Genomic DNA, 8939 nt, shown 5'->3' on the forward strand with positions numbered 1-8939 from the left:
CACATTCCATAAAGGCTGAAGACTCAAAAGGCTAAAACCCTCCTCACCTGCTCCATTGCCGTTGAGTCAATTCCGACTTATAGCAACTCTTAGGACAGAGTAGAACTGCCCCAAAGGGTTTCCAAGGAGTGCCTGGTGGATTCAAACTGCCAACCTTTTGGTTAGCAGCCATTGCTCTTAACCACTATGCCACCAGGGTTTCCAAGTACCCATAAGTGAGTGAAAAAGTCCCTTTGGGGTCTAGGGTGAATGGGAGCACCTGTCCCTTGTCCAAAGCTGGCAGATGTTTTCCGCTCTAGCCAGTAGTGTTGGGAGGAAATTTGCCAGATGTCTAACTTTTCAGAAGACGCTGTTGTAACAGAAATACCACGAGTGGGTGGCTTTGAAGAACAGGATTTTATTTTCTAACAGTTCTGGAGGCCAAAAGTCCAAATCAGGGTCTCAGCCATGTCAATTCCTTCCTTTTCGGTAGCCCTGGGCGTTCTTGGTTACTTGGCTTATAGGCAGTTCTCACATGGCATTTGTCTTCCTCCACAGACGCTTGCTTCTATGTCTCATCTGCTCTTTTTTAACTTAGAAGTGATCAGATTTGGTCTCATTAGCGTAATGAAGAATGCCCTATTCCCGAAAAGGATTATACCCACAAAGGTTAGGATTCCCTATTTTGGGGAGGACACAATTCAATCTGTAGCACTGCGAATTGGGCTTCTCTAAGAAATCTCTTGATTTTTAAATACTGGTCCTTAAATTTTTTTTTTTTTTCCTCCCTTTCAACCACAGGGCAAGCCACGAGAAAGGTGTCTGTCTGTGGCCAGGAACAGTTTGTGGGACACCTTTCAGCTCAGGGACCTTCAGGTGCTATAACCTGAACTGCTCCTGAAAAGCTCTCTCTTTGATCAGTTAATCAATGCACTTTTCCTATACAACTACCGTGAACGCAAAACATGGGCACATGGCTAAAATGCTACCAGTTAGATATGTATTTCTCTTTTGTTATATATATATATATATATATTAATACCAGAACATTTATTGGACAACTACTAAGCGTTGAACTCCTTAAGATGAACTGGACCCTGCAACAGCTGCCCTCTTGGGTTTAGGTGTTGCTCCTTCACAGAATCCATGCCTGAATCTGTGGTGTACAGTTTTTAGGTGTCTCATTCAACCAGTACTGGTGGTATTTCGTCTTTTAGCCTTGGCACTCCAATTATACTTCCTCTTGCACTTGGCAGAGTAGCCACACTTGCCACTGGTCCACTTCTGAAGGTGGTAGGCCTTAGAGCCACAGCGGCGGCACAAAGTGTGCGTCTTATTGAGAAGCTTTCCAAACGATGACGTTCCTTTCGCCATCTTGCTTCTGCCACCGAGACCAAAGAGCTAGATACGCATTTTTGATATAAAAAATAAAACCTTTTTTAAAGCGAAAGTACCCTCATACCTTAGAGCAAGTTAGCTCAATACTATAAGCACTGAGGGAAATAGGATTATGGGGGTTAATTTGCCGTCTGAAGCACCGTCTGAAAGGAAAGGTTGCTGAAGGGCTTTGGGAAGTCAAGGGGAGGAGCAGATTGTGGGCCCTGGATCCTGAAATGTAGAAGCAGATATGAGATTAGCAAAAAGTTGGCAAGAAAGAGAAGGGCCCTAGTGGTGCACCGGTTAAGCGTTTCTTCTGCTAACCGAAAAATTGGTGGTTTGAACCCACACAGTGGCTCATTGGGAGAAAGACCTGGTAGTCTCCTCTCAAAAACATTACAGCCTAGAAAACCCTACATGGCAGTTCTACTTTGTCACAAAGGGATGATATGAGTTGAGTCAATTTCGACGGCATCTACCAATAACAACAGGTGAGAAATGATGATGGCACAGAGATACAGCAATAAACATAAATGTATCCCTGCCTTCGTGAAATTTACATCCTCGAGAAGGAGACAAACATACTAAACAAATAACAGATAATATGTGAAGTGATGCCAAGTGAGGTGGAGAAAAACAAAGTAGGGGAAGATGCCTCAAGATATGGGCATGTTTTTGTCTTATCCAGAGAGGTCGGAGAAGATCGCCCTCGGTGGCCAGACCTACTTTGTCCTATAAGGTCCCTGAGTTGCAATCAACTTGATAGCAATGGGCTTTCTGTTTTTTATACTTGTGAACCTTCTACTTTACTAAGCATGATGTCCTTCTCCGGGGACTGGTCCCTTCTGGTAACATGTCCAAAGTAAGTGAAAAGAAGTCTCGCCATCCTCCGGTTTAAGGAGTATTCTGGCTGTACTTCTTCCAAGACAGATTTGTTTGTTCTTCTGGCCAAAAAAAAAAAAACCCAAAAAACCCAACCCTGTTGCCATCAAGTTGATTCTGACTCATAGTGACCCTATAGGACAGAGTAGAACAACTCTATAGAGTTTCCAAGGAGGATTTGAACTGCTAGCCTCTTGGTTAGCAGCCGTAGCACTACGCCACCAGGGTTTCTGTTCTTCTGGCAGTCCGTGGTATATTCAATATTCTTTGCCAACACCATAATTCAAATGCATCAATTCTGCTTTGGTCTTCCTTATGCATTGTCTAGCTTTCACATGCATGAGAGGCGATTGAAAATACCATGGCTTGGGTCAAGCGCACCTTAGTCCTCAAAGTGACATCTTTGCTTTTTAACACTTCAAAGAGTCCCTGGAGAAGGGCATTGTGCTTGGTAAAGTAGAGGATCAGTGATAAAGAGGAAGTCCCTCAATGAGATGGATTGACGCAGTAGCTACAACAATGGGCTCAAACATAGGAAAGATTTTGAGTATGGCACAGAACGGGACAACATTTTGTTCTGCTATACATGGGGTTGCTATGACTCAGAACTAACGCAATGGCACCTAACAACAACAACAACACACTTGTGGATGAAATTTCATTTGGGAATAGGGTTTTCTTTGTTAGGTTAGTGAGGCCATATGGTTAGGGTATGTTTTAAGCCAATCACCTTTGAGATATACAAGTAGCAGATTAGCCACGGAGAAGCAAGCAGATGGGGGAAGAGAGACACCAGGCCACGTGAAGACCACCAAGGAACTAAGAAACAGAAGCTGAGAAGAGACAAGGACCTTCTCCCAGAGCCAAGACCCTGAATTTGGACTTCTAGCCTCCTGAACTTGGAGAAAACAAATTTCTGTTTGTTAAATCCACCCATCTGTGGTATTTCTCTCACAGCAGCGCTAGGTAACCAAGGCCAGGGCAATGGTAAAATCTGGGAGACCAGCGAGGGAGCTATTGCAATAATCCAGGCAACAGAGGATGGCTCCCAGATCAAAATTGACTTCCACTGGCAGAATATTGAGAAATGTAAACTAGGGAGGCAGAAACTGGCAGATGCCCAACACGAAGATTGAACTATCTTCCATTATCTGTGTGAAAGAATGGTTGCCTCCAGCCACTTCCTGAAGCTGAGGGCAGGATGGGGTCTTATGTTCCCAACCAGTTCCATCTTGGAAAGGAGATTCCTCCATCCACGTTGCAGGATCTAAGGGTTGTGGAAGTCAGGAGAGGGAAAAGAGAATGATGGCTTTTCCTCCGCAAACAGCCAGCTCATGTTTGAGTTATGGATAACAATTAAGTCCTAATTGGCAATAAAGTAAACCTCTTCTGAATGGATGTGGTAAATATTGAAACAAACAAGCTGCTATTTTTCAGACCTGGATGGCAGTCAGTCAAAATGAAAAGTTAATTTCAGCCTTGGAAGCAAACTCTGTATTTTAATCAACTGTGACAGAGTAGGAACGATGAATTGGCATTTAAGGTGAGGGGCTGTTTACCTCCCTGCTGCAAGGCTTGCCGTGATAAGTTGCGTTGCCCCCTTGCAAAATGAAAGAGAGCTATGGCTTTGATCCAGAGCATAAAGAATTATCTGAGGAGCTGGCCAGAGGCAGAGTTCAAAGGCAGCTGAGAGCAGAAGCAAACGGACCACCTGCCCAGATGTCCAGCGTTGTGAGGATGCCTCATGCTACTGGGTTATCCTCACTATAGCTGGCCAGTGTCATTAATCAAAAGTTTGTACTGAGAACCATGAACATAGAGGGGAGTGTGTCTGTGCGTGTGAGTCCTCTTTACCATACTACTATTGAGCATCAAAATCTTTAGGTAATTTATTTAAGAATTATCAACTAGGTGCCAATTATATCCAAGGCACTATTGTAGGCATTAGAAAATCATCAGCAAACAAAACATACAAAATGCCTTCTCTCGCGCAACTTACACTCTAGTGAAAATAGTAACTAGAACTTTGCTTTACTCTGAGTGCCTGAACTAGTCTAAGCGTGTTCCGTACTACTTCCACTGATTTACAGATAGCAGGGTGTCACAAGTGGTTTGCAGCTGGCTGCTAACTTAAAGGTTGACAGCTGGAGCTCACTCAGTGGTCTGTGGAAGAAAGGCCTGGCAATCAGCTTCCATAAAGTTTACAGTCAAGAAAACCGTTAAGGGGCAGTTCTACTCTGTAACACAGGGCATTGCCATGAGTCAGAATCAATTCAATGGCAACAGGTTGAGTTTGGTTTTGGTTAATTTACAGATGAGGCACAGAGAGGCTGAGTAATGAGACCAAGGTCACACAGCTAAAGTGGCCAGGATACAGTAGAGAATAAGACAATGACTCTGTCGTCACTGAGCTTCAAGTCTAGAAGAGAAGCAAGCATTAAACAAGAAAAGCCTTGCAATTGCTACGAAATAAATGTATGTATTTGGGGCAAGGGAAGGTGTTAAGATCCAACCTACCTTGATTTTTTTTTTTTTTTTTTTATTACGGCAATAACACTTGCATTATGGCTGCTCATAAAAATGCATCTGTTTTCCTGAGTAAATGCCTGGCTGATTTGAGGACAATGGTTGGTTCTGCTGTTTGCTAAAACCAACAGACAAGAATCCTAATTTCCTTTCTCTGTATTCATTTTATCCTCCCTCCCCTCCCACCCCATCCCACCCCACCCCACCCCACCCCACCCCAAATTCTATTAAGGGTGTGCAGAGCTTGGAAGGGTGAGGTGGATTTTCTAACACATTAAACTTCTAGAATCAAATAGTGTATATAATTTATATATGTAATGTTCTGAAGATTTCATATCTTCTGTGAGTCTCTGCCTCCACATAAATTATTTATATGTTTTAATATTTCAATAAAGCCAGTAGGGTTCATGTTGCTCTGAGTCCCTCGTTCTAATACTCAAGAAAGAAAATTGGCTTGTAAAATATTTACTTTATTAATCTTAACGTATTGAGAGGATTTTCTTAATTATAAAGAGTTTAAGATAGAAGTCCTAGTGGCACAGAGGTTAAGTACTTGGCTGCTAACTGAAAGGTCAGTGGTTTGAACCCACCAGCTGCTCTGTGAGAGAAAGATGTGGCAGTCTGCTTCCATAAAGATTACAGCCTTGGAAATCCTGTGGGACACTCCTACTCTGTCCTGTAGGGTTGCTGTGAGCTGGAATCGACTCGACAGCAAAAGGTTTAAGGGTATAATTAAAAAAAAAAAAAAGGAAAGAAAAAGATTATAAAATCCTTTCAGCCCTAATAGTCTTAGGTGCTTACCAGATGACATGGTGCTGTATCCTCACACAATTCAGGCGCTTTAATTTTCCAAAGGTAAAAGTGATATAGAGATTTAAAAAATGCTGACTTCCTAAATAAGCTTCGTTAATTACTTGACAAAAGAATTGTGAACTTTGTCACCTTAGTAGGGACAAGCATAACACAGTAAAAGCTCCAAGTCCCCAGATCAAAGCCCCCAAAGCTGTCTGCAGATAGCTGGTGAAGCTTCACCCAAAAAGCAGAAAGCTAGAAAAGAGCTCATTCAGTCCTAAGAGTTCCAAACGGCCAAGGCTCTCTGGAGCGCATCCATGCATTTTGGCATGTTATTCCTCCTCTCCATTCCACAATGTCCTCATCTCTTAGTGGAGATAATAACTATCTCTATCTCTTAAGGTCAATATGAAAGTTGAGTTAATCGATATATGACAAACACCTAGGGCAGCGCCTGCCACAAAGTAAGTTCTCTGCACGAATGAGCTGCTATGTTGTTGCCATTATTATGCCTTTGTTCATTTCCTAGTCACTGGACACCTACTATTTTTTCTTCTGCCTACGAGGGATACAGCAACAGACAATGTCTCTATCCATCACCATACTTTCTTCGGGGGAAAACAGACAATAAGTCAACCAGACAATTTCAGCTTCTGTAAATGGCCTTGAAGGAAATTTAAAGTTGATGGGAGAGGAGGCTTCACTGGGCTACTTTAAATTAGTTGAATCAAAGAAGGTCTCTCAGAGGAGGTGACTTTTTTAAAATAATTTATTTTACTTTTGTTGTTGTCTTTAAAAATATACACAGCAGGACATACACCAATTCAAAAGTTTTACATGTGTTTCTCAATGACATTGATTACATTCTGTGAGTCGTGCAACTATTCTCACTTTTCTTCTCAGAATTGTTCCTCCCCATTAATATAAACTCATTGTCCCCTAAGCTTCCTATCTAATCTTTTTAGTTGTTGTCAGTTTGATCCCATACAGGTAGCTCTTAAAAGAACACAATGCTCAAGGCAGACGTTTTTTACTAATTAAGCTAAACTATCGTTTGTTTCGTTTGGTTTAAATAAGACTCCAGGGGGTATTTTTGGTTGGAGGTTTAAAGATTATCTCAAGGCAAGGATGGGGGTTCATCCATCCTCAATGGCTCCAAAAAGTCTGGACTCCATGATAATTTGAAACTCTGTTTCACATTTTCCCTCTTTGGATCAGGATTCTTTTATAGAATCTTTGATCAAAACATTCAATAATGGTAGCTAGGTACCATCCAGTTCTCATGGCAAATGAGGCAGCTGTTCATGGAGGTAATCAGCCATACATTCCATTTCCTCCTCCTATTCCTGACTCTTCTTCCTCCTCTGTTGTTCCAGGCAAATAGAGACCATATGTTGTATCTTGGACAGGAGGACGTGACCTTTGTGGTAAGATCTGAATGATGGAGAAGAACCTACCCAGGGGAGAACTGGGAAGTAGCGTTCCACACATGGAGGACAGCAAAGGCAAGGACGTTTGCCCATGAGACATGTTAGCTTGTTAGAGGAGTAGAGAAGCCCAGTGAACTTGGGGGCAAAGGGTTAGAAATGAGGTCTAAAAGAAGTGAGCAGGGACCAGGTCAGGTTGTGAGGGGTTGGCTTCTATGCTGCTTATACTAGGATGTGATTAGAACAAAACAGGCTTGGAAACAACACCCTTTGACCTACATCTTCAACAGGGGTGGATTATCCAATAGGCAAGGTAAGCACAGTGCTTACCTTGCTTACCAAATCATCTGTAGTGAACAATTTCACATTTTTTCACCACATCAAAGATATGGTGAAACCCATGTGAAATTGTTCACCACAGATAAGTAAGTAAGCACAAGTAAGCCCATGCTTACCTTGCTTACTGGGTAACCCACCACTGGTCTTCAAAGACCACTCTGGCTGATGTTTGGAGCCATACACCCAAGTCACTAAAGTTCCGAGGTGGTGCGAACAGTTTGTTCTTGACTACTAACCTGAAGATTGGCAGTTCTAATCCATCCAGCTGCACCTTGGAACAAAGCCCTGGCGATCTGTCTCTGCAGAGATTATTGTTGTTATTGTTGTGTGCCATTGAGTCGATTCGGACTCATAGAAACCCTATATCAGAGAATAGAGCTGCTTCATAGGGTTTCTTAGGCTATAACTTTTTGGGAGCAGATCACCGGGTCTTTCTCCCTTAGAGCCACTGGGTGGGCTCAAACCGCTGACCTTTCAGTTAGCAGCTGAGTGCTTAACCATTTTGCCACCAGGGCTCCTTTCCATGAGGACTATAGCTAAGGAAGCCCCATGGAGCAGTTTTACTCTGTAACACAGAGGGTCACCATGAGCCGGAATCAACTTGACAGCCAGTGGGGTTTTTTTTACCCAGGTCCCTGGAGGTGACCAAACTTTCCCAGACACAGAGGAAAGAACGTCTGGGTTTTACGATGAATGTGAGTCTCACTGGCATCAGAGCTAGAGGAGCACTCCAGCAGGCGAGGTCCTGCATCCTCATTTTACAGGAAGGGCAACAACACACCTCCTAATGTATCAAGCTCAGACTTGAGAGAAAAGGTGACTGCTCGGCGAGTGCAGGTGCTGAAGTCTGAATGCTCGAGCTGCACCTGTGTTCCAGAAATAGGCACCTTGCTAGGTTCTTTATTGCCCTACAGAATCGAGCGGCCTTTTCTCCCTACGTCTTCCTGAGAATATTCCTCCAGCCCTGTCATCAATACTCAAAGCCAAGCGGGACCTGCATACACCAGCTGTGTGCAGGGACCCACTGGCACACAGGTGTGGGAGAAGAAAAGCAAAATACCTTAGGGAGCATCCTCCCCAAATTAGGTCTGTGCATTGGGGGCCCTGCCATCAGGCTGCACTTGGGTGGTGGATCCTAACCTTACCTCATGCCTTCATTAGGAAGGACTTGGATCTTTAGGGGTGGAAAACATTAAAGCCACACACTAGGATTCTGCTGCTGTGCTGCACCCCAAAAATCCCCGCTTGGCAGATGTGAGTTAAAAAGGAGTGTGTTGGTTGCCTGAGGCCTGTTGTAATTTGTTACGTGATTCCATTTGTTTCCCTGCTTAATGGCTCACTTAGCCAAACTTGGGGCTGGGGAAAAAAAAAATCAATCTTAGAAGATGCCCAAATTCTTTTGAAAAGAGTTTCAGATTAAGGTGGTTAGACAGAAATGAGTTTGGGATGGATTTTACTCTTTTATGCACACCATCTGGAAAAGTATAAATCCACTGCCAGGGCTCCTAGTAGGTAGATTAAATACACGGTTGGGGGCCAGCAAAGCCCAGGACAAAGATGTATTTTCTCTGGACTAGACAGTTTAGAGTGTTTTTTTTTAAAAAAAAAAAACCTAAG

General features: G+C 43.1%; 1 pseudogene; it reads right to left on the minus strand.

Moving 5' to 3' along the window:
* Window positions 1-1042: 1042 nt before the first annotated feature.
* LOC100664305 (large ribosomal subunit protein eL37-like) lies at window positions 1043-1353 on the minus strand (annotated as a pseudogene).
* Between the last annotated feature and the right edge of the window lie 7586 nt (window positions 1354-8939).

The sequence above is a fragment of the Loxodonta africana genome, chromosome 24, assembly GCF_030014295.1.
Source record: "Loxodonta africana isolate mLoxAfr1 chromosome 24, mLoxAfr1.hap2, whole genome shotgun sequence".
Classification (NCBI taxonomy): domain Eukaryota; kingdom Metazoa; phylum Chordata; class Mammalia; order Proboscidea; family Elephantidae; genus Loxodonta; species Loxodonta africana.